This window comes from Rhopalosiphum padi, chromosome 2 (genome assembly GCF_020882245.1).
Source record: "Rhopalosiphum padi isolate XX-2018 chromosome 2, ASM2088224v1, whole genome shotgun sequence".
Lineage (NCBI taxonomy): Eukaryota > Metazoa > Arthropoda > Insecta > Hemiptera > Aphididae > Rhopalosiphum > Rhopalosiphum padi.
In genome coordinates, this window is record NC_083598.1 from 56,399,180 (window position 1) to 56,425,181 (window position 26,002).

Genomic DNA, 26,002 nt, shown 5'->3' on the forward strand with positions numbered 1-26,002 from the left:
AACCACGATGGTCAGAAATCAATTATTCTATAAATTCTGTGCGTATATAACTATATATTATTACATATATATCCGCTGTGTGTACCATATTAAATGCTACATAGTTTAGGTTCGTAATAATATCAAACCTATAAAGTCCTTCGAACCGACTTGCATTAATCTTATTTTTATGACATTTCAGTGGGGTCATTTATACTCATATAATAATAATAATAAAATATTTGGTCGGATAATATGATATGCGTTTTTCTATTGGACACCACACACATCGCCATAAATCTCCTCTGTTCGGAATATATATATATATATATATACTAGCAATAACCCCGTCCCACACTTAATACGCGTCGTTGCCGATAATCGTTTCGAACGATATAATATGTGTACGCATATGTGCAATCGTTGTTATAATATGTAATGCCATCATCTTATGTACCGCACGCACGTGTGTGATTTTTGACGAAGAAAAAAATCACTACATACTCGCCGTTGTGAAATCCGAAAGTCCTCTGCGTACCGTTCAATCAAACAGGATCTATACAGTTCACACCCCCCCCCCCTAGCTAGAGAAAAGGAAACCTTTTGGAAAGATATAACCGCACACAAAGAAATTATATATATTATGATTATATGAAAACATTAAATAATTTGCGTATACATATAGGCAGACATATATAATGAATACCTATATATATCGCCACCGTCTCGACAACGATCGTTTCTTTAATATGTTACGAGTATAATAATATGTGTAATTGCGTCGGACTCACACGATAGTACCAATACCGTGGTCGATTTTTCGAACGTTTCCCACCGTGAAGCCAATATGTACCTACACACGTGCACGCGATACCAATAACTCCTCCACTATGTCGGAACCTGTTTCTCCTCCCAGCGGTAACCCTTTACAATATTAATCGTCTATCCACACACACACACACATGCGAGCGCGCACACACAGGGTCGATGAAATATGACGTGCGTATATCGTATATAATATAATATATGGATGTATAATACCGTTCGCCGCAACGACCGTTTGTCTTCCGCGATTGCCAGTTACGTCGTTAAGTTTGTTTTTTACCAACCTTATAACGCCGCTGCCGCCGCAGACGAGACATACGCCGGCGCCTACAGTTTGGGTAAACACCCCGTTAATACGGTCGAATCATAAATATATACTTCTATACACCACATAATAATATATTGTATCCGCTGCTGTAGCGTTGGAGTGGAGGGGAATAAAAAAAAAAATATTGTAATAAAACACACTACATAGCAATACTGTATTTATATTATAAATATATGTATATATATATTTACAATGCTATAAGCTGCTGTTAATGATTTAAAATAAATTTGTATATGTGTACTGCGGTACCCATATTATAATGAATTCTCTCTCGGCCCCGCTCGGTGCAGACCTTTTTAACTTTTGAAACCACAAAATGAAAAATATAAACTGACCGATTTTTAATGAGCGACGGAGACTGCGTCTGATGATAGCTGTAGGTATATTATATGATGGATTTAATACCAAGTGGGTACTATAGGTAGTAGGTACCTACATACACGTACATGTATGATATTATATTAACAACTAAATGGGTATAGGTAATTATAGGTAACTAATATATTTTAAGTGATTAAGTACGGTGGGCACTGCATGTTTTAATAATATTTAAGTCTGTTGGTCCGGGCTATTAAAATAATACGATAGTTATAACTTGTGCATGGCCAGGGATTAATCGACCGATTATTGTGTATGGGGTAGTAATATCAACTGTGCTAGTGTAATGACGTTATTATAGTATTATATAGTTTCACCGCATCTGCTCTATCACTATGTAGCCGTGTAATACGAAACGCGTAATTAGATCAATGTATACGTGACTATGCGTAGGTTGTCCTAATTATACTTAATATTATAACAGTATAATAATTTCACGTGTTTTGTATACAAAGGCAATTCTTCTGCGAGCATATATTTTTTATTATAGTAATAATATCATGTTGATGTGCAGATATATATATACCTATGCATATTTTTTCTTCTTCAATATTTATAGTTAATACCTCGTGGTCGTAAAAAAGCACGGGTGTATAATATACTACACCATTATTTGTTTTAGATTTCATTTTTTATTTGTACCTTCATATTAGGTATGTGTAATGTGTATTATAGTATATTAGGCTTATAAATGTATAAGTACCTATATCTATATTTTCTCACATAACATTAACCTATATAATATTAATATACAATTAGATTAAAATCATTTCAATTTCCTTTTCGGCTAACATATTCCACGGCCATAACTCATAATGCCCAATTAAAACTTTCCAAAATAATATTGCCTAAGCAATAAGATGTTATCTACAATCCACTGATGATGGTTTAAAATATTAGTTTTTTTTTTGTTTCATATAGATTGATTTTAACGATGGAAATGTCGCACCTAATATTATTTAGTGTAAACTTTTAGTCCTCGAAATATTGTATTTAAATAGATTTTATACTTCCTAATTGGGCTGAACGGTTCCTCTCACACAAGATATTTCTATGAAAAAATATTTATACTCAAATTCGACTTTTTTCTTTAATTGGAATTGATACTTTTAGTATAATTCATATTATTGTCTAAAAATATATGATATTATATTTTATAGAATAGATTTTCCGTTTTTTTCTTAATATCTTAACTACAATTTTCATATTTTTCTTCACCAGAGTTATAATTGTATTAGTATTTATTAACTAAATTTTCAGAGGCCTATGTTTACTGTTGATATATTATAATATTACAATAATTATCTAATGGTTCAATGTTTGGAACTTGTGTGTGTCAGTTTTGTCCTCGTTATTGTAGGTATATTTCTCATTTTTGTTTTCATTACATCAAAACCAATTTTCACACGTTAACCGTTTGAAAACACATGTTCAATAACAATAATTATAATAATAATATGTATTATATATATATTGTATAATGTATATATACAATTGGTGCATACTTCGACTCTTTGGTTCGAACCAGGTATATAATAAAACATTAATCGTCCCCGTCTAAGCCACCGTTTTCGAATATATAGGTAGACTAACATCATTCTATATAATTAACGGCTTGTAAATCAACCGGTAGACAGTTATATATTTTATATACACACTCTTATTATAGTAGATACATCTGTACATAAATGCCTCTAAACTGACGTCCGTTTGGTTTTCACACCCGTTACCGTGCATTGTTTTTGGATTTTGTAATATTGTATTATTGTGAACCGAATAGCTTTATATGTTCATGCACTCTAGGTATTTAAATTAAATAGTATTACACGAATCATATATGTCTAACATAAATAAATATTTATGTTAAACGATACGTATATAAATTAATATAATCGTGTGTGTTACCATGCTATAATATAATATACCTAGTACCTACTATAATAGATTGTTTATCGATTGGAAAATAAAATATAATGTAATATATGCATCCCTGAAGAACTCTCGTTTTTAATATTAAATATGATTTACCAATAAAGTATTATTGAAATTTTTAATACTGTGCAAGGCTGGTGTGATGAACATATATATATACGTTTTAAATTTAAAACAACTCTCTGTTATTCAGCTGTCGTCGTCGTCTCTTTTCAAATTGGATTACGGTTATTGGATCAATTCAAACGTCAGGTCTAAGCGTTAAATTTAAAGTGATGGGATGTGTTTGGCCCGTCGACGCTGAAGTTTGGTAAAAAATAAAAAAATAATTTCCTTTTATTATAACCAATTACGCCCCCTTCCCCACTCGAAGGGCCGTCGGGTGTTCTAGACCAACAATTTTGAATTTCGAAATGCGCATCGACACAAACTTACGCAGACCGGGATCTAGAAACTATAATAGCATTGTGTTTCCTGGCGGTGGCCCGAACACTAAGGGGTCGAAATAAATCTCAAAAGCATACAAACACGCGCGCGCGCGAGCGCTCGCAGAATAGAGTATAATAATAATAATAGTAATATGGCATTGTAGTGTGCGAGCGACTCGAGTGGTGGACTATATTATATTGTTAGGTATAATACCTACTGCATGAGTGAGTGATCCTCTCTGTCCTGATCCCCATCGGTACTTGGTCGTATATTTACACTGTACCAATACACACATACATACACACATACACATATATATATATATATATATATTATAAGCATACACATTGTAGGCTACGTTTTGCCCAATTAGGTTCATTATACGAGTACACACATACACACACACATAATATATAATATGTATAGCACTATACACAATATATTACGCAGGATGGGCTCCACTCTTTCCGTCCGTCTGTCTGTATATATGTCCGTCCGATTCCACTACAGCAGCCAGGCAGCTGTGTGGATATTCGGCATTATTGTATAATATTTGAAATACCCTTTCAAGTGGGCGCGCGGATATTATATTATGTCGAAAATCTTGGGACCAACGACGAGCTCTTGATACACATCGTTTTTTGAGTACCTCCAACCGCACGCATGCGGTATTCGTATACTTATAGTATTTTTTGGCATCCATCGAACAGCCGTCATCATCTTTTGTCCCTCCCGAATAATTATACAATTTTCCACCCCATCTAGTTGTTATATATATATATATATATTTTTTTTTTTTCATTTCCCTACAGCTATACATGATATATTTTAATATATACGTATTTACCGCAAGTCTTATACATTTAATTTACACACCAAATGATTCATCCATAAAATATTGCAACTGCACTTGTATCCCACGAAAAATTTAAATATGCAATTATTAAACGATAACGATGTAGGTACTTATAGTAGGTATAATAATATATTATATTATTATGTACAAGTTACAAAATTGAATATATATATTATATACTATTTGTAGATTATAATATAGCGACGACTATTCGGCGGTCGATTTCTGAACTTTATCGCCGATACTTGTCCAAGAAAAGTAGCTTTATAGTTTTCATTTTTATTATCATAATATTATATATAGTATTATAATATGCCGTGCCGTTCCGTTCTGTTATGTGACTGTTAATAAATCGCAATACGCGTGTCCCTGTCAAATTTGTATGTATATAATATATTTGTATATTTATACGTGCATCACGGTGAATCGCCTGTAAAATAATAGTATGTTTGCGCTGAGAGTGTTTTATTTCAGATTTATGTACCGAGAAATCGTATACTCAATAAAGTAGTAGCCCGTATCCAACGAAACATATATTATTATTTATAAATTTATAATATGTACTCGAGTTCCTTACAGACACACCGCCGCGTCATTGTCGAGACGTCATTCGTAGTATTACTTATGTCGGTAAAGTATGTGTATAATGATAATATGTATTTGTATCCCTTAGTTTGTGTAATTTATAATATCTGACCAACGGAGGTCGACGCATCGGCAACCGCTTTCTTTTGGAAACCGTTGCTATATTATATGGATGTGCTACGTTTTATTAGAAACAAATACGAATAACACAATATTTATTATTATGAGTCATTTATATTAGCTATAGAAAGACGATATTATTCGCCCTAGTGACATACTGCAGGAGTGCAGGTTACAGATCCCATCACTTTATACTTACCAACTCTATACTCTACGTCGCACGAGCATTTAGTTTTTATTGAATTGTTTTATTATTATTCGTTCTCACTTGGTAGGTACCTATACAATTTCGATTACGATAGCGGGAAAACTACAAAAGTATCGTTTTACTCACTCTTTCGAAACACGTTAGAATAACAAAATTGTACATCATTACGTCTTTGGAATTGTTAATTACCTGAAATAAAAAATAAGTATCTACAATGTTATCGTGTAGTAATCGAGAATAAAATACAATAACCATTCGAGAATTCGGTGTTACGAAAAATAATATTGAAAATTTATTTTTTTTTTCAAGAACAATATGCGCATAATATAGCTGGTAAAATACATAAGTACATATATAATATAAATAATTTATTGTTTTTTTAAATAATAAGATTTGCACTCAGTGGCAATGACGATGGCGGCACACTGTAAAACAATATTCAGTTACTTATATAACCCTCGATGACTTGAAAATTTCTTGAATCCCATGGAAAATATTTAAATGTGTTAAATGTGTATTATAATATGTGATATATTACGACTGCAGCTCGAAGTTAATTACACGCAGAATCTTCGCGAGGAAAAAAGAGTAGCAGAGTGAAATCATTATATCGTCATTCTTCACGCTATTCAAGCAACTCTATGGATAGCATTTGAGACGAAAAAATATAACTATTCTCTTATTCATATTTTAGTCTTAATGATGATATTATTATGTGGTCAAAGGTTTCTCTCGAAAAACGCCACCACCACCAGTATGTACCTATAAACCACACACACAGTATAAATTATATTATATTATTATATCGGTTTTTAGACGGCGGCGGTTATCGCGTGACGCGCGCACGTCATACGTCGTGCAGCTTGTATTAATAATACATAACAGTGTACAACAAATATACACATATAAATATATAATACGTGTACCATTATAGCGTATGTATCGCGTGACGAAACCCGTTCGAGCACGATCGATATAAATCCGCTTTAACGCCACCGCCGCCCTCACGCGGGTGTATATTATTATTATTATTATGTGCATGCGTATACGAATATCGCACCGTCAACTTAGAAGGAAGTTTTTTACTATCATCATATCCTCTAGTTTTAATCATATATATACACACACATACATACAAAGTATCGTGCGGGCACACACACAACACTATAGTGACGAATTAATTACGTGTGCTGTTCGTATAATATTCTGTTTGTCACTTGACCGTGACATCACACCGCGATATATATAACAATATTATATCTACTGTAATTTCAAACGATCTTAACATACGGTTAATATATATGTAATAATATCGTTGTTTAGATGTTATTATTGATCCTTTGAACTGTACTTGGCGGTGATGTGTGTGTGTGTGTGTGTGTGTGTGTGTGTGTGTGAGTACTGTGGATAAAGTTTTCGTCGGATATCCCGCAGTGATTACCGAGCGTCGTTCAAACGTTGCCCGTGTTTTTGCGCTTAGAAAATACGATTATCAGATCGTATGCGCCTGCAGGAGACTGCGATTTCATATCCACTGTTTTTTTTTCTATATATATAAGGCCGGATGTCGTGTCGGTACGTATTACGTTTTTGTATTTCCGGGCTGATTTGTACGCGTGTCGTCGTATTTCGTTGGATCGGCCTATGGAATTATTTTTACAAGCGACGAAAACAAAAGGACGTCGTAGTACAACAATCGAAAGCCGATCGGCTGCCCTTCGCATCGCAACGTACTCATACAACATATACTCCTATAACGCTATATATTTATATGTCATACGCGCATATACGTCGTGAAGCGTTTAATTATTGACCCCTAGTTGCACCAGCCAGAGTGCGTGTGACGGCGGTCATTCGTTTTATTGTTGCCGTAGCGTCCAACATCTGGCCCTAGACGGGAAAAACATAGAATGGAGGAGTAGTCGAGTAGGTGGTAGAAATACGGACCGTATTTTTCCGTAAACGTTTAATGATAATTTTAGTGCCGAGCAGACGTAAAACAACGCTAAAACAGGCGTTCGACACGTCCAATATATGTGCGATACAATACGGAATCGATTTGTCGCAGCGATTAAAATTCACGATTTCGAAAACGCCTTAAAAATGTATCCCGTAAAACCGCGGACAATAAAAATTGAAAGTATAGAGTACGTGTATAGCCACTTAAATTAGTGTTTAAATTCTTCGTTGAAAACACGATTTCAATGCATTTTCGATGAACGTAAAAGTTTTATTAGGTATTATTATTACTATTATTATTTTGGCCTGAGCTCTAGCACACTAACCACAACGTATAAAAGTTAATCGTTAAAACCAATTTATTTTGCGAACATGTGGCAAATAAAGTGGATCACGGTTAATGCGAGTTGTGTATCTTAAAACGAACTTGATAAATTGTGGTATTTTACACTAAAACAAACCACTACTTAATATTTTAAATAACAAACGAGCATATAATAGAAAGATTCTGAATTTTTTTTTAAATTATCCGTTGTATGATATTAGTGCTATTTTTTAAAAATTATACCATAATAAAGTTTTGTAGACCTCTAAGCTATTTAATTATAATTATATAGTTTAAAAATGATAACATTTGCTACAAAAACCCAAATTCCCACGAAATAATTCTCCCTTGGGTTATTTAACAAACAATATATTATTATTATTTTTGTTTTTTACTGTGGGTTACAATAAAAATCACTTTAACGAACTAAGCACTAGTATTCGGTTTAAAAAAATACTCAACAACTATTCGCTGAATTAAATATTACAATTCTTATGCCTTATAATCTCAACTTCAAACTTTAAAGATTGTATAATAAAATTAATTTCCTTATTAGTTATTATCAGTACTTAGAAATATATCAAATTTACTTATTTAATATGCCATTTCACTGTACATGACCTAGTCATTTGTGGTTAGTTTTCAATAATGTTTTATTCATTAACTCTATTTACAATTTGTTGCGATTACTTGCGTTTGTATATAAATACTATTAAAGAAAATTTGATGGTTATATTCTGTAGTAATATCTGTATTAAATGTTATACATTCGTTGTAGGTTATATAGAATATAGATAAATGATAAAAATTTGACATTTGTGGTTTAATTTTGAGAAAAAGCCGGACTGGAGCCTTTGGTGAGGGGGCGCCAGATGCATTGGGGGAAAGAAAACCGATTAAATTGGTATATGACCAGAAATAGTTATAGGGTTGTGCGCGTGCGTGTATCTATAGCTATAGATATACTATATAGTGTACGACCCAAAAACGATCAATCATATATAACGTAACCTCCGGAACCAGTATTACTGTCTCTTCTTCGCTCGTTCGTTCGATAAAATAATAATATATAACTGTCCCACCAATTTTTACGTCCAAAACGTAAACCTCTTTGCGATTATTTCGCATGCGTATGCATATAAATGGGACCTTGAAATATACGTTCATTACAGAATGATATTGAAGAAAATCGAACTGCCACGCAACGCGCGTGCCACGGAAATATCGCGTTTTCGTTTATCAAAAAAAAAAAAAAGATACTACCGCATAAATGCAAATATACGGTCTGAAATAAATTTCGAGCACAGAGTATGTATGTACTTATAATATATGTACGTACGTTGATACTATATATTTATATACTACCCGGCACGGCACGTAACGGTTACGCTGCTGTGTCTGATCGTTTCCAAAAAGCAGCGGTAACGTATACCTACTACACGCGTATATATTATTATTATTGTGCACTGTAAACAGTCATAGGACATAAATCCTTTCGAGCTGAAACAGCGATCTTATCCGTAAAACCGGGGATACCGTGCCCCGGACACGTCGGTATTCGGTATATTATACGCAGAGACGGCGCGGGGCTTCGTTTTGTTTTGCATTTTTTCTTCTCCCGTTTTCCTTTCTCGTTACTCCTCCGGATTTTGAGAGACGACGTCGTACGATAATAATGATCATATCGTATTAGAGACTCAACTTGTTCTCAACAAATCTCGCCGTCGTTATTTGAAATAAATAATACTACGTATTAAAATTTATAATTAGGTATTTATATAATAGAACGCGTGTATAGAACAAATCAATATATACACCACAATACTACGTGTGGTATAAAAATCTTTAATTTATTACATATCATAATAATTATATTCAAATGACAACACATAATTATTATTGTACACTTTATGGCTATACCTATATTTTTGAAATTTGTGTTTTCGGTTTTTATTTGTCAGTTTTATATTGTTGTGATAATATTATTTCATACGTTATTCACGTATAACACAATCGTTATTATATTAATATATCTACGTGCTCATAATATGAAATACTCGTATATTTTATCGAAAGTCATACCGTTGTCGCAGTGCTTTGTGGTATGTACAAATCATTGCATTCATTAAATATATTATAATGTATTAATATTAATACATTATATTAGTACCTATATACATTTTGTACTTTTGTAGACTTGTAGTATTGCTCAAGTGCGCAAATATGTTTACTATAGATACTATACCTAGTTGTAATCGTTAATGACAATAAATTACAAAATATTGTTATTGGTATAGAGTTCAACATTTATATGCACTTTAATATTTATCAGTATATCACTGATTATACCAAACTATATTTTAACAGTAGGTATTTCGGTTTATAAATATATAAGAAAAGTATTATATATTATTATTATGCAACTAAGAATATAAATACATAGTCTTCTCATTAATAATAATTATAATCTGCAATGGTACTGTATTATTAAAATTTTTTTTTTATTAAATCTCGTTTTATTTACTATCAGGCGTACTCCAGTTGGCTTATTAGTATACACGTAATGTTTAATTTTTTACAATACAATTTGTATCAGTATAAATAATAATACCATATAGTATTGATTCTAAATTCACATACATTATTTATATTTTAGTATGTTTATGCATATAGATGATGCAAGCACTGTAGGAGGTTTTCTTTTCTACCTACGTCATTTTATCGTACTTTGTTTTTATAAAATAAATATAAAACTTTGAGATATGCATATATTTTAGTATCGATTTGATCGAATCCCAACGTCTGTGATCGCGTTATATATGTATATGTGGTATAAAATTAACTGCACATTCGGTCGACGATGATCCGCGCACAACACAACACCGGGGAATTCGACTGAAAACATTCCACCGGCTCGTCGAACCGAATCCGCCGCGCGTTTAAGGGCGTTTAAGATCGAGGGCAGCGCGAATGCCTAAATGTTGTTGTACAGCCAGATTCTTGATTTGGGTTCAAGTATTTTCCGGTGACGGTACAATGCGTCGGTTGTCTTACATACATCATGCACGCACGCATGATCTTATGCACATTATACCATCAAGTCGACTGTCCTTGCAAGTACTATAATACTCAAAAACTAGCTAGTGCACTCTGCAGTGCTATAGTAACTGTATAGGTTGCTGCTAATGTATTTTTAGGCAGATTACGAGTTTTTTGTTTTAGTTTCTAGCGCGAATTGTATATTGTCGTTGTATTATGGATCCGATGATGACGATAATATAGGCGGTTTGAATCGTAAAATACTCGACTCCTTCAATAGATTTTAAGCTCATATTATAATAAATTATATTGTATTTGTACTTACATAAACCATCACTCATGATGAGTATCAAATATACAATACACACATACGTGCGATGGTAGTCAACTAAGTATTTACTAAATATATATATGTAAAGTGTATGTTTCCCGTGGTCTCATCCCTAGTTCTAAGTATAGACTCTAGGGTACAAAGTAGTCGCTGTGCTGTGTGGCGGAACGATTAACCGCATCGGAGAAGCTGTAGCAGGCAGGCGCCGGTCGTTGGCGACCCGATGCGCACCTCATTAATACTATGTTATATCATATAATAGTGTGTCTATTATTATTATTACAAGAAATATGACTACGTCTGTCTCTCAAAGTCGCTAGGGTTTATACACTCAAATGCAGTAGTTTCCGCGACTGCGCCACACAACACATAGGTACCTACGATTTATGGACGGCGTGCGTGCAGCTGTGCGCAATATCATCAGTCATCACATTCCATAATATTTATACGGTATCTATTGAATGCAGAATCGATATTATCAAATTTAATTTGATATTTCAGTGAACCATCATATCTGAAAAAAATTGACAGTTAGTGTGCTCTATGGTAAGTTTTTGGTCTCACTAATCTCTAAAACAAGCAATAATAATTATATTATAACACGCGTTTTCCGGACTGTATGGTATAGCGTGTTTGAAGAACGTATTTATTGTTTTTCGGATATGGTGGATTAACTATTATAATTATTATTATTACTCCTAGGTATATAATATTTTATGTATAAAATTCATGCATGAATTAAAAAAGTATATATAGGTACTCGAATGCATTTATGAGTAGCTAGTCGCGAAATATATATATTTCACATATTTGTTTAAGTACGGTAGGAATGAGAATAACGAACCCAGAATAATTTTAATTGAAATAGTGTTAAAGAAATAAAATCATCTTTGCGTGCCAACAAAACGTGTAAACGACAAGGTTAAAAAAACCCCTAAGGATTTTTTTTTCGATGAGTAGATTATCATTTAGAAGCGATTTAACACAGAATTAACGTTTCCGGTTGTAAAACGTTTGTCATGCTGGCGGCAATGACGGTTACTCAAATTCGTCCAATTTGTCTGTAATTTACTGACCAAAGATATATGCGTCGATACCATCTGGTTCATGTTTCTTTCGTATAATTACTTCGCCTTGTGTTTATAGTAATAATTGTACGATAGCTTTCGCACGACAACTGTAATCCGCCCACATTTATCGCGACCGGTCCGAAATTTATTATTCATACCAGTGCGAATGAATTATGAATTTTACAATTTCAATAAACACCTCGTTTAAAATATTTTACTTAATCATAAATGTAATCTTTCTAATTTAAGTTAATTTAGATAAAATATACCTAAATAAGTTTTTATTATTTTTTTTGTACTTCCAAGTTTTAAATTTATACGCTTGTTTGTTCGTTTAATATTATGATTTCACGCTCATAACAAACAGTAATCTAATCTAATTAATTCATTTTGTTCTTAATTTTAGAATACTATTATAATCCAAAAACTTTAAACGGTCTCTTTTAAAATCAGTTAGAACAACAAATCATTTTAGACTTGATTAGTTACTGAGATTACTGAAAATTGGATCAATTCCAAAAACGCTGGCAACTTCTACTATTTCTATCATTTGCTCAAAAATAACGATCTGTTTGGATAAAATCGGTTTATAGAAAAAAAAAAAATATATTATTGTGTATTCGGACGGACACATTAGTCGTTTTAATAACGCGTGTGGGAATACGCGACCGATTATAAGAAATCCTTTACCGTTCGGCCGACAGGATATGACGTGTTACGCAAACAATTGAGATCCTAGATTGTCGACCTCCACCCATTGTGGACGTTGTTCGAAAATTGAATAGAAGGCTAAACATCAATCACTGATTATGTCTTTGGGGTTTTGTGCAGGAGGGGATGGGGGCAAATAAATTTTACCGCTGAATTCATATTATTATTGCCCAATGCCCAGCGTACTATAAAAAATAATAAATAAATAAAAATATTCTGTTAATAATAATGTATTTGATCGCAGCTCCCCATTTTTGTTCTGGTTGTATCGGTGATTCGTTACTGCGTTTTTATAAGTGAGATATATACTTGATGAACTGTAAAAGGATGGCAGAGAATGATACATTATTCATTAGGGCTGTCACTATAGATAGGTAAATTGGCTCTTCTTTATCTCTTTCGTTCATCCTCGTCGTTTATTTTCACCCCGATCTAAAAGTTTCCGAATAGCCGCCATTCCTCTAGTGTGATCCAAAGACGACGAACTTTCTGGAATGTTAAATGAAACTATTATTACCGTGGTTCTCAAGCTGTAGTAAAAATGTACTAATCAGAGTTCGTTGTATTATATCCCTACATAATATGTTATATTATACGAGTGAGTATTATATATATATATATATATAAGAAATAATTATATTATGTAACAGTATTATAATATAATGTTATAGACATTTTTATTCACTTCAACTTAAAATATTCTAATTCGTAACAGTCACTGCAGAAATAGTAACTCGATGGGCGTTCATATATGTTTATATTACGAGTACACGTGACGACTATAATATGTAATTTATATTTTATACCTTTTATCGCTTGCTGGTCATGCTTATAATATTATGTTAAAGAGTAAGTACAAACAGTTTTTTTTTAAATCTAGTGATGTGTATATACTTACAATTATTAATAGAATTTATACGTAACTTCACATACAGTGGCAATGCACATTATATAAATATACTTTATTTAATTACTATCTGCAGTCCCTATTATATATAGGATAAAAACGCATATCTATAATGTAGACATTATTAAAACATAATATTACTATTCATAAAAATAACATGCGTAAATCAATGTATGTACACATTATGTATACTCATTAACATATTAATGTTTGTGTTACATTATCATTGATACAACAAATCTTTATTTAAATTTAACTTGCTAATTTATTGCTAAAAATCGTATTAATATTTTTAGTCAAGGATTTGAGTAAAATTCGACATTATTCTTCCCGTCATACTATAAGCATCATATTTTAGTGATCTAGTTTTTAGTAACTTGTGTTCGAGATTATAATATTATTGTCTACCTACCTTTGTATGGTATCCGTCCCACGCGTAAATATTATGGTTTGGTATTTATGGCCTTATGGGGCATAAATTGTGTGCTTATTGAAAACGTACAACTCTTTGTGCCAAAGGGGCCGGATATTTTGAGTATATCACACGAAGTGTTGAGATGATCGATCTACGGTGGGTGGGTTATTACGATAAATCAATAAACACAAATACTTGTTGAACACTCCAGGAGAGCCCATGGGGCGGTTTCAGACCGTATACTTTTCTCTCTTTCGGAACCGCTTTCTTTCGGTGCACCGCGTCGATGGTAATCTCCTTGTGCCTGAGGCTTTATCGGATGTAGTTAGATATCCCAAAACATGGATAATTTATGCTTTTTAATTCAAAATATAATGTGTATACATATGTGTACTGCATTTAGATACCTACACTGTAGCGAGATGGTTGTTCGAATTTTACAATTTTCTTTATAGTATCTTATATTTTCGACTAGTTTTTCAATTTATCTAATTTTCTCCTTCTTGGTCAAACTTAAAAATAAAGTGATTTAAAATTTGTATGAATCTTGTAAATTACTGAATAATGTTATGTAGATACAAAAAATGTATTTATTATAACTTTTTAATACAATATTTAATTGCAAAATCAAAACGTTGTAATGATATGAAATATATTGTTAGTTTAGAATTATTAATCTGATTATATTGATGTCAATTTAATTTATATAGTGAATACAATATTAACTAATTATACTCCAGATTTGTTTTTAAATTAAATGTTATTGAATGTTAAAGTCTAATAAATAAAATTCTGTTTTGCAAAGAATATTTCGTACCAAACATTAATATTTATAAATTTTATTAAACAATATTGTTATCATTGAAACAATTTCATAAATTATCGAAATATAATTGTTTTTTAAACGTTGATTGATTGTTAAAATACAATTTTTTCATGGTCTAATTCTACATATTAAAATGTTGTTAGTAAGTAAACACGTTCAAAAATCGTACACATGCAGGATGCGTAAACATATTGTTCTGAACATAGTTACATTTTTGTTTCGTTCGAACAAACATTATGTATTCCACATGGCGACGAGCCTTTAAATACACAACAATCTATATTATTAAGGCTTATTTCGATACGAAAGAACAAATTGTAGAATTACATTCAAAAGTTATTTCAATTTTATTCGATACAACATTTTGAATTTTTTAACGAAATTGGCACTATGAAATTTCTCCAGTGACAATATATGTTTCAATTATATTCAATTTTATAAACTTGTTTATAATATAAAATTTGTTCAAAATAATCTGTTATACAATATTTGGAATGTTATTTGCATAGAAACAAGAATATAAATTTAATTATTAGCATCTTATTTTTCATTTTATGTTTTCATCTGGTTCAGCATTGAGAAAAATATACGATTACATTTCAATTTCAAAGCTGTACGTCGTGCGATATAATTTGTGTAATGCACGTGGACGTCGTCTTGAGCCCTTGCTGCCGTGCTGTTACTTTTATCGTCGAGCTCAAGTTTTAACGGCGTCGTAAAATTAAAAAAAATATATTTACAAAAACACATAGTTCGTTCAATCTCATACATAAAACTTAACCCTTTCTGTGTGATAATTAATATAAGTAATTCATTTTTAGTTTATCTTTAGTGAATATAGGTATAGCGGCATATTTTTGTATCTCAATGTCATATTGTAATTTTATAATATGCATACCTAATATTGAATAAACATGCGAGTTTATAAAATACTTCTACAATATAGTATAGTATGTGTAACGCTTTTGCACAAATTTAGTTTTTTTTAAAATTGGTAAATATATAACACAAGTGATAATTACGTATCTAAACACAACTAATGTTTATCATTTACTACACGTCCTAATCAGACATTCAATATAATAAATATATTAATATACATTTTGCATAATCACATACAGGAATACGTAGGTATACGTAGTTGTTGAATTTTTACCCATCGATGCTTTGATCGTATACATTATGCGTATATAAAGATTTCCCAACGGACCCTAGTGGGATCGAAAACCGCGTTCATCCATAAATATATATATATATATATATATATATTTATATATGTATTTTACGATTCTATCCGATATTTTTTTATGAGCAATGAGAGGGTCGCAAGGCCTATCGTTTTCACTTTTTACGTTTTGCCTTTTCGTTTTTTTATTGCTTCGTTACTGTTCAATTTATTTATACTCGCCACGAAAACAAAATGACGAAAACCTTCGGCTACCGTTGATTTTTGGTTTACTCAGTTCGGGCGACAGATGGACGGGAAAACTCTAAACTGAATCCATCACCACCAACTGTTCCCATACAGCACATGTCAATCTGTGCCTGTGTTCTTGGACCGTTTGATTTCGAATTAATTGCATACGCGTATGTTGTTCGTTATACTATACGCAATACAAGGGATATGGACAAATCGTCAATTAATCAACTCTAGTGTTCAATACTTAAGTACAATAATATGTATTATAGTCGCTTCACATGGTATGTGCGTTAACAAAGTCAAACTTTTATTTGATTAAAATAAAACTGGTTGTTCGGTTGACATGTCAAATTATATAGTTAGTATATATAGTAAGTTAATTAGTACATGCAGTTACACAGTGTTATTGAATTGGGTTTGGATTATAACATCAATATTCTTAGAATGTCGTTGATAAAAAAATAATTCCATGAACCTTTTAGCTCACTCAGGCCTGTATATATATATTATGTATTCATAGTTTTCTAGGAAACTGATAATTTCTAAAAATGGTTATTTGATATTTTTAATGTTATGAACCAAACAACTCTAAACTGAATCCATAGATTCAGTTGCAACTGTCCCCACACAGCAGCCGATGTAAATCTGTACCCGTGTTCTTGGACTATTATGCTAGGTTAGTTTACAATGTAACATAGTTAAAACGTTTAATACATTTTTATTCATTTTTATTTCTAATACGTTATTACGTGTAATAACTATTAACTATACACAAAATCGAGAATGTAATTCATAATATATATATATATATATATATAATACATTAGAGCCAGTATTAAAATACTAAAAACTTACCTCGCTCGCAATTGTATGATGTATATTATTATTATTATTATTATTAGTATTAGTATTAGTAGTAGTAGTAGTAGTAGTAGTAGTAGTAGTAGTAGTAGTAGTAGTAGTAGTAGTAGTAGTTATAGTATAGGTACCGGTGTGGTGTGGGTGCCCATCCTATATGTCTCACGCGTATACACATATGAAAATAGTAAATAATATAATATGTGCTCCCCAGAGGCTAGTCAGTGGCGGCAGCTAACCAAACGTCCTACTCGGAACGGCAACAGACGAGTGTATAAGCGTGTGCGTATATACTTTGTATAACGATAATAATACTTCAGCATATATAATGTTATATTATCTGAGTATAGAGGACAGGGAACGCCCGTACGTTCCTGTGCGCTCGTCTTCGTATTATACCGCGTCGTCGGTAACATAAACAACAATCCGCCGCCGAACTGCGTAGTCATATAATATTATATGTTTCTTGGTAAGTTTATATAACTATGTGTCCGGTATACGTGTAAATGTATTATATTACTGTATATATATAGGTGTACTGCTGTACGAGTTTTTTGTCCAACGACAAGTCCCGAACCACGCGCGAGGCGTTTAGGTAAACACGTAATGTTATTATTATTAGGTATTGTTATTTTTTTTTTCACAAAATATTATAATATCATATCGCCGACGAGACACCCACCAACCAATGCCTATATACACGTTTAGTATACGTATGTGTAGGTCCATGCCATATTTTTATCACATTACACCGGTTACATACTACGCATATGCGATCTTATCTCAACCCCCCGGATAGAGTCGATATATACTATTATATATTACAATATAATATACGAGGTATTTACACGTGTTTCCAAACTCGATATGGCGAAGAGAGGGAGGTACGCCGCGTGTTCGATGATCATAATATACTGTATAGGTATGCGCGATTATTATCATCACTGCGCAGCAGCACACCCTTTCGAATCGAAAACACTGGTCGTTGTTTTTCGTTTTTCGTATTTCGTTGAAAAACCCAGCAGTTATTTTTGCTTTTAACGAGCAAACGCTTCGATCTATATATATACATATATATTTTTGTAGTACGTCGTTTAATCGCCACATAGGTAGTAAACGCCCAGCGTAGTATTGTGCAGCACATGAAAGTATTATTTCAGTATAGTCGTTCAACAGTTTATTTATCAGTTATCACCAATACAAATTCAGGCTTATATTTTATTTAGTATATGAATGGTAGGTTTGGTGGATACAATACAATATGATTGTTTCCCGAACGACCTAAAATAAACGATACGTACGATTTTAGCAAATCAATTTCGTTGTAGGTGTATACCTAGCTATTATATATGTATCACCGACCGCCGTATTATATTATACGATATTATGAACGTGATGCGTATGCGCATCAATAAAATATTATATATACATAGATTGGGTTATGCGTATATGCGTTTTCTTATTTTGGGAAAGCGCAGAAAAGGGTTTCGCTGATGTAATTGAAAAGTTCGGAAAAACAGAAAGAAATTCGATTTCGTTATGTATTCAAAGCGTGCATGAGCTCATTTTACATTCAGCTCGCATGCCAGACATCTTCGGTTGTCGAATGTGCTCACGCACGTGTTATAAGTTGATTTCTATACCGCTTTCGAGTAAATAACTTTTCTATTTTAAACGTTTCTTTGGTATTTTTCACGAAAATTGCTTACATTTTAATTATTTTAAAATGTGTAATATAAATCGTTTCAAATTGTCGCAAAATATAAAAACAATACTAATAATCGAATTCACACAACATATTATAGTGCACTATAGTCCAGATTGCTTTTCAGATATTAGCCGTTATTGTGCATGTGAATTTAAAATATAATATAAAAAGTACCGGCGCAGAGAAACTGAATAAATATTTTAAAAAATGAGGATGGGCATTGATAAAATCGTTGTATACGTACGAATGTCACTGTAATTGAATAAATAATGGTCAAATTATAATATGTTCAAATAATACAATCGATCAAGAAAGTAAACGACACGGCAATCCCAGCAGGGCGATTCGGGCGTAAAAGTCGTCATGTACAATATCCATACATCTCTATATAATACCAATGGTGTGTATGTGTTTGTAAATGCGTTTATACCTATATATAACATTAACATTCAATGTGACGTTTAAAGGGGAGACGAAAAATAATAAAGATATACGCGCGATAGTGTACAATATTATTTTTATAGATCTTTCTATATAGTTCCAAAGTTTACTGAAGTGTTTTTAATACGCTGCGATTCAGGGACAGTAGTGGATAAGGATATTGTAGAAGTTATGCTAACGGTCATCGATGTATGGTAAGGTCGTCTCAGGAAGTAATCCTGGAAAAACAAAAGCTGCTCAACTGAAGTGTTTCGGGTGGTTGTCGGCGTATCGGTGACAGATGGGCGGTGGAAGGGTGCGTGGTGTCGTTGTGTGATGGAAAAATAACAAGCAGTCGTCGAGTCGAAAACATTTTTTCGGTAATGGAAAAGTAATCCAATATGTATACGCTCGGGCGGCAGAGAGAGGGTTAACGGTATGGACTGCAGACGAGACGAGGAGGAGTTAGCGGTGAATATACCAGGTTGGTGTACGGTAGTAGAGTAGTAGTAGTAGAACGAGGAGGATGTGGTATTGGAGACAGTTGGTCGGGGTCAGAGCGCGGTGGTAGACACGAGCGTGACGTTAACGAAAGACAAATCATGCGACAAACGGGTGACAGGTGAAGGTGACAAATTACCGCCGCCACCGACTGCAGACGTCTCGTCGACGCGGTGGCGGAGCGCTCTCTACGGTAGTCGCCGTTAATTAATATTATTTTCGGACAGACCTCTTGAAGCGAGTGAATAATAATATATTATTCTAAATAAGTACTGCATATATACCACTTGCGATACTGGCTATATTACTATTAGCAGATTTGTTTTATAGTCATACATATTACATATTATATTATAATATATACAGACGTAGATAGAACACGTCGGAAAAGGTTTAATGGAGTGCCACGAGCGATCGGGTTTGGTTCAGATTGCTAAAAGTTATTTCGTTTTAAACAGAAAACTTCATTATAAGTACCTATATAGAGTAATGTATACGATCACAACTGTGTGATTTATATATATTTCCACGAGATGACGACTGTGTTATATCAACTGAACGAAAATAAAACAATTCTACGCGTGCCATGACTTTATATTCTTTATTTTCCTTAAAATATTACTTACACAGGGTTTTATTTATAACAAACCACATAATCATGGTCCACCACGTAACCGCCTCTTCACCTGGAATGACATAGAATGGCTTCGGAAGGCAGTCAACTTTCAGAAATACGTTCTTCGCCACGCCGCTGTAAAATATAATAGTGCTATATAATATGTACCGTGTAAATATTTACGTTTGCTTTTGTTTACCTTTCTAATTATTATTTTAATTATTACTACGTTGTGTTGTTATTGTGGTCTTAGCTCGTATACCCGACACGTATTGAATGTCAATGATTAAATGCAAAAACGATTGGGACTATTAGAAAAACTAAAAAGAATATCCAATTATCTAGTGAATCTAAATAGAAATACATATACCGTAGCAGATTTTCGCCGAACATTATACGATAGACCAGTTATCCGACTGAAGGAAATATAATAATTAATAACGTATTATACTATAGTCACGTCACTGTAATTGTGATCGAATCGTGTCAATACCTGCAGAAACGCGACTTGCTGGCGTGGTAAGACGAACACTCAATGTATCCCATCATATAAATAAATGTATAAAAAAAACATTGCGTTTCAGGTTCATTAAAATTTGACGTCTGTCCAGTAATCTATGTATGCACCTCCATATACGAGTTTTACCGCTTCATGCCATATGATATTATTATTATATGATGTAGACCGCGCTCGTATATATGCTTATCCACGCGATTTAGTTTATTCAACGTGCTTTATATTATATTTTGTATATTATATATTATATTATTATATTATATCGACACGATATCCGAATGTGAACGCGGGGCCAGACGGATAAATCATTAAAACCGTCCGGTCATGCGAAGGAACGAGCTCCCCGTCGAGATTACACCACGGTTATATAATGTTTTCCAGCCCTTCGAAAAACCGTGTAATATTTTTTTTCTTCTTCTTCTTCGTCTTTTTTTTTTTTTATCTAAAACACAAACCGCCGAGTATATATGCGCCGCACGCATCACGACGTCCACTAAAAACAAGTCGTTAAAATAATCGATATGATACGAAGGCGTAGATTTACGGCGGCATCGGTCTTCATCGCCGTAACGCCTGTCCCCCGCCTTCTCGTTGTTGTTGACCCCAACGCCGCGTGTTTGCCGTCTGGCTAAAATGAAACATGTTTGATAAGTAGTCTTACTTGAAAATGGGAAAAAAACTAAACGTTTAGGACGTTACGTCGTGCATGGTTGTTATCACATCGCTCTCGTAAAACAATGTACACGCGACAGCCGCAAGCGCCGACGCAAAAACTGGGCGTTTGAATATACGAAACGTTCAAGTTGGCCGCGTGCGAGAAAATGTGAAAATGTTTTTATTTTTTTCCCCCTCATCAAATCGGACGGCCGTTTCTTCGATCGGCCTAATCAATAGTCGTCTTGTGCACACGTAACATTTTATTTTATTATTACGTTCAGACGATGTAAAAGCATCTATTAGACCGGAAATTGTGAAATAAGGAAGTAAAGAAGCTAAGTAGCTAAGTAAAGTATACAAAAGGTTATTTTTCCGCTTTTCGGTAGTGTAGGTACTTGGTTTTATATTATTACTATGTATGTATGTCCATCGAAAATAGATAGTAATTTTATTTTTTATCGAATATGTACTAAACAAATGGCAATCGATGTAGTGGCATGTAGTTAAGTATGTTTATAAGAGGTACCCACTATAATATACATATTATTATATATTTATATACTATATTGTGGTTCGTGGTTAGGCTTTATGAATATTCTCGACGATGCGATGGAGTTTCGAAGAATAACATCATATCGTGACCTGAAAACTCTCAAGGATTATATATTTTTGTAATATACCTATATATTATTTATATATATAATATATTTATGTATATATTTTTCAGCGTATGTAAAAAACTTGTACAAAAATAATGTACATAGAAATATTATAGGTACATGGCTATATATTATATTATAGGTATATCGAGCAATATTTCAGAGCTAGGTACTTATTTATACACTGTTTTAGAAAACATACCAGATACCACCAATGTGTAGGTACCTATCTACAGTCTACACCTATACGGTTATACCTATATTATATTATCATCCGTCGGCTTACACGCACCGTGTCTTTTACAGAAGGCGTTCTTTAAATACGCGCGTGTTATCTAAACTTTATTTTCGTACACCCCGAGCGTGTTTCGTCAACATCGTTCTGACTTTATGGCGCGTATCGCGTACCTATGTAATAAACGTACGCGCGCGCCCACGACATTATAATCTGATTATATATTATCACCGCGCCGCTCTAATTATAGAGCTAGTAAAAGATTAGTACGATAATAATATCGTACGGAGGTGCAATTAGAGTTAGTCTATACGTGTGTAATTTTTAGAGGGGTTTTATCCGCGCCGCATGTGCTGCACAGCGTGCCACGTTGACGTATCGCGTCGTCGCCGTTGCTCTACTTACTTATCAGATCATCCGGGTACAAACACGCGGCCGTGTCTTGTCGACAGCAGCGAGATGAACCGAATATTAATAGGGGTGAAACAAAAAAAAATAATAATAATAAATAATAATAAAAAAAATACACGTATTTCATAACTCCTGTATGATGCGTGCGGGGGTCCGATGTTGAGACGAGAAACCACGACGAAAATATCGTCATCCTGTGCTCTATCTCTCTCCTCCCCTCTTCTCTCTAGGTTACACGTTTGACGATCGGAAACGGTTCGTATATGTATAATATTATACATACATATGGGTGTGTGCCATCGCAGCACACGACACTTGTGTGTGTCTTAATGAGGTGATATTTTTTTTTTTTTTACGTAATATAACACTCGTTTCCATAGATGAATTTTGTTTTTCCATAAAATTGCAATATTTTTAATTAATTTTTAGAAAAATTTTGTTTTTCATGTTTAACAATAGATAATAGTGTATAATTCTTCAAAAAACAAGTTATTTTGAAATGTACAATATTTCGTGTTTAAAATAAATAAATAACTTTACTAAATTCTCTTTTATTATGTATTAATTATTACAAAACAATATGATACATATTATAATTGTTGCTTATGTATCGGTTATATGAATATTGAAATCTGTACCCTTAATAGACGCATCCTCATCATGCAGAGTATTCGAGTGCCATCATGCACCCGCATCAAATGACAGTCGAATAAACGTGGGAAAATGTAAACAACCAACATCGTGCATAATATCATATCATATTGTCTTTCGGGAGACCGATGAACTATGATGCGATAATCCGTAGTTCTCGTGAAGTATATTTTTTGCTTGAGATCTTTAAACGTGGTGTTAATCGAGACAGTGGTATTTTTGTATAATGTATGTTTTAGTTTGACTTATAAATAAGAGATAAGAATTAAACTAAATGCAAAAAACTTCAGATAAAAATGTATGCCATTCTACAGTCCAATCTTTAATAAGTAGTTATGTCTTGCATTTTAATTCCTAAGAATTTTCAATGTTCATGTGTCATAAATATATATATAACATAACATAACATAACATATTGACCCCGGGCTTACATCGTTACACACGCGACACCGTGCGTTGGAGGTGTTTTCCAATTATCTCGAAAATTATCCAACGCGACCTGTCTATGTCTGTCGGCGGCGGCATCCAAATGGTTCACGTCTATAAAGGATAATTACAACAAAGAAATTTAATTACCGCAGGTGGTAAACACGGTAACTCCTTCGTATTATAATCACGATTATGATTATTTTTTTTATAAACGAAAACGTCCGAATTTCGTTTACCCCTTTCGGATGAACTGGTGTAAACCGTCAATTAGACCGGGCGGTATCCTTTTTCATTGAAATTGGGAAACACCTCGTCAATATAGCGTATAACCCTGGTTTACCACTCTCTCTGTGTCCGTATAATTACGACCCGTCGCTGTCAGGTATCGTACACACCCGATAATAACAACATTGACGTTCATCGTCGGTATCATAATATAATAATATAATATGATTGAGCAACCGTTTTTAAAATCTCAACAATGACCGGCGAGGCTAAAAGTGATATTTCGTGCGCATTGTGATCGATTTAATTCGACTATATGTTAAATATATGTATATTATAATATGTATATATATGTTAAATATGTATAATATTATATTAAATCTCGTGCTCCACACCGGTGAAAGTTCTCATCTATATGACTGATATATATATAATAAATAGGTAGTGCACTATACCTGCAGTGTTCTATGTATAAACATGATGTTCATTCGAGTAGGTCGGATTTAATCTCAAAATCCAAATTGTTTTTCGGAACAGAGCGTTATATTGTCGATTCTTGATTTGCTGCACGTACTGTTATATTATTACTATTTTGTAATAATAAACGGAATATTTCGTACGCTAACGTACTATGTACTCCATAAAGGTACCTACTATATCTATAATATCACTTCGTATCTACCTACCACACCGCCAATGTCTTTCATCTTTATTCGCATCATCCGAGTACGAGTACCTGCTAGTCGACTGATCGTATATTGAAGTAATTTTGATTCGGTTCACACAGTAGTTTTGTATTACAGTGAAATATATACATACGTGTGTGTAAATCCGTGGATATGTATAAGTTACACTTCTCGTCCCAACCGTGTTATTAGGAGACGTGTTCGGAGTAGGTGCCTTCCCACCTATATATATAGTTATGCTCTATGTAGGACATTTTATTATATTATAATGCTCGCACCCATTCCATTCCATCTGTGAACAATCGTATAGTGCGTACTCATAGGCGCCGCACAGTGGTACGCCGTCTCGTTTTCGATAAATTAAAATATTTCAACCAGTCTGTCAGAATGACGATGTCTGTTTCCTATATGCACATTCATGTGTAGGTACGTTATACGCACAATAGGGACCCACCAAATCTTTAAAAACATCCCCCTAGATGCTACAATAATAACAATAATACCCGGTCAAGAAGGTTTAAAGCTGGATTAAATCACAAAATAAAACAAAAGGGTATTTAAAAGCTGAGTTTTATTAAAATTTAAACCGCGTTCATTTGCATATCACTGAGGTATACGGTATATGTTGTGGAACAGCGCTTAGAAACTTGTTATTGTTTTAACAATACACTCGAAACATGAAAAAATATATAATATACGTATACTGAGCGAGAGAGAGTGGTGTAGCGCACGGCACAAAAAAAGTACTTTTGTATTGTGTAGATATTTTTTTTCCTAGAGTGTAAT

General features: G+C 33.2%; 1 protein-coding gene across 3 annotated transcripts in view; it reads left to right on the forward strand.

Moving 5' to 3' along the window:
* The window catches only part of LOC132919154 (discoidin domain-containing receptor tyrosine kinase B-like), a 132,537-nt gene that overhangs the window by 50,465 nt on the left and 56,070 nt on the right, over positions 1–26,002 (forward strand). The gene's annotated exons all lie outside the window — the stretch shown is intronic.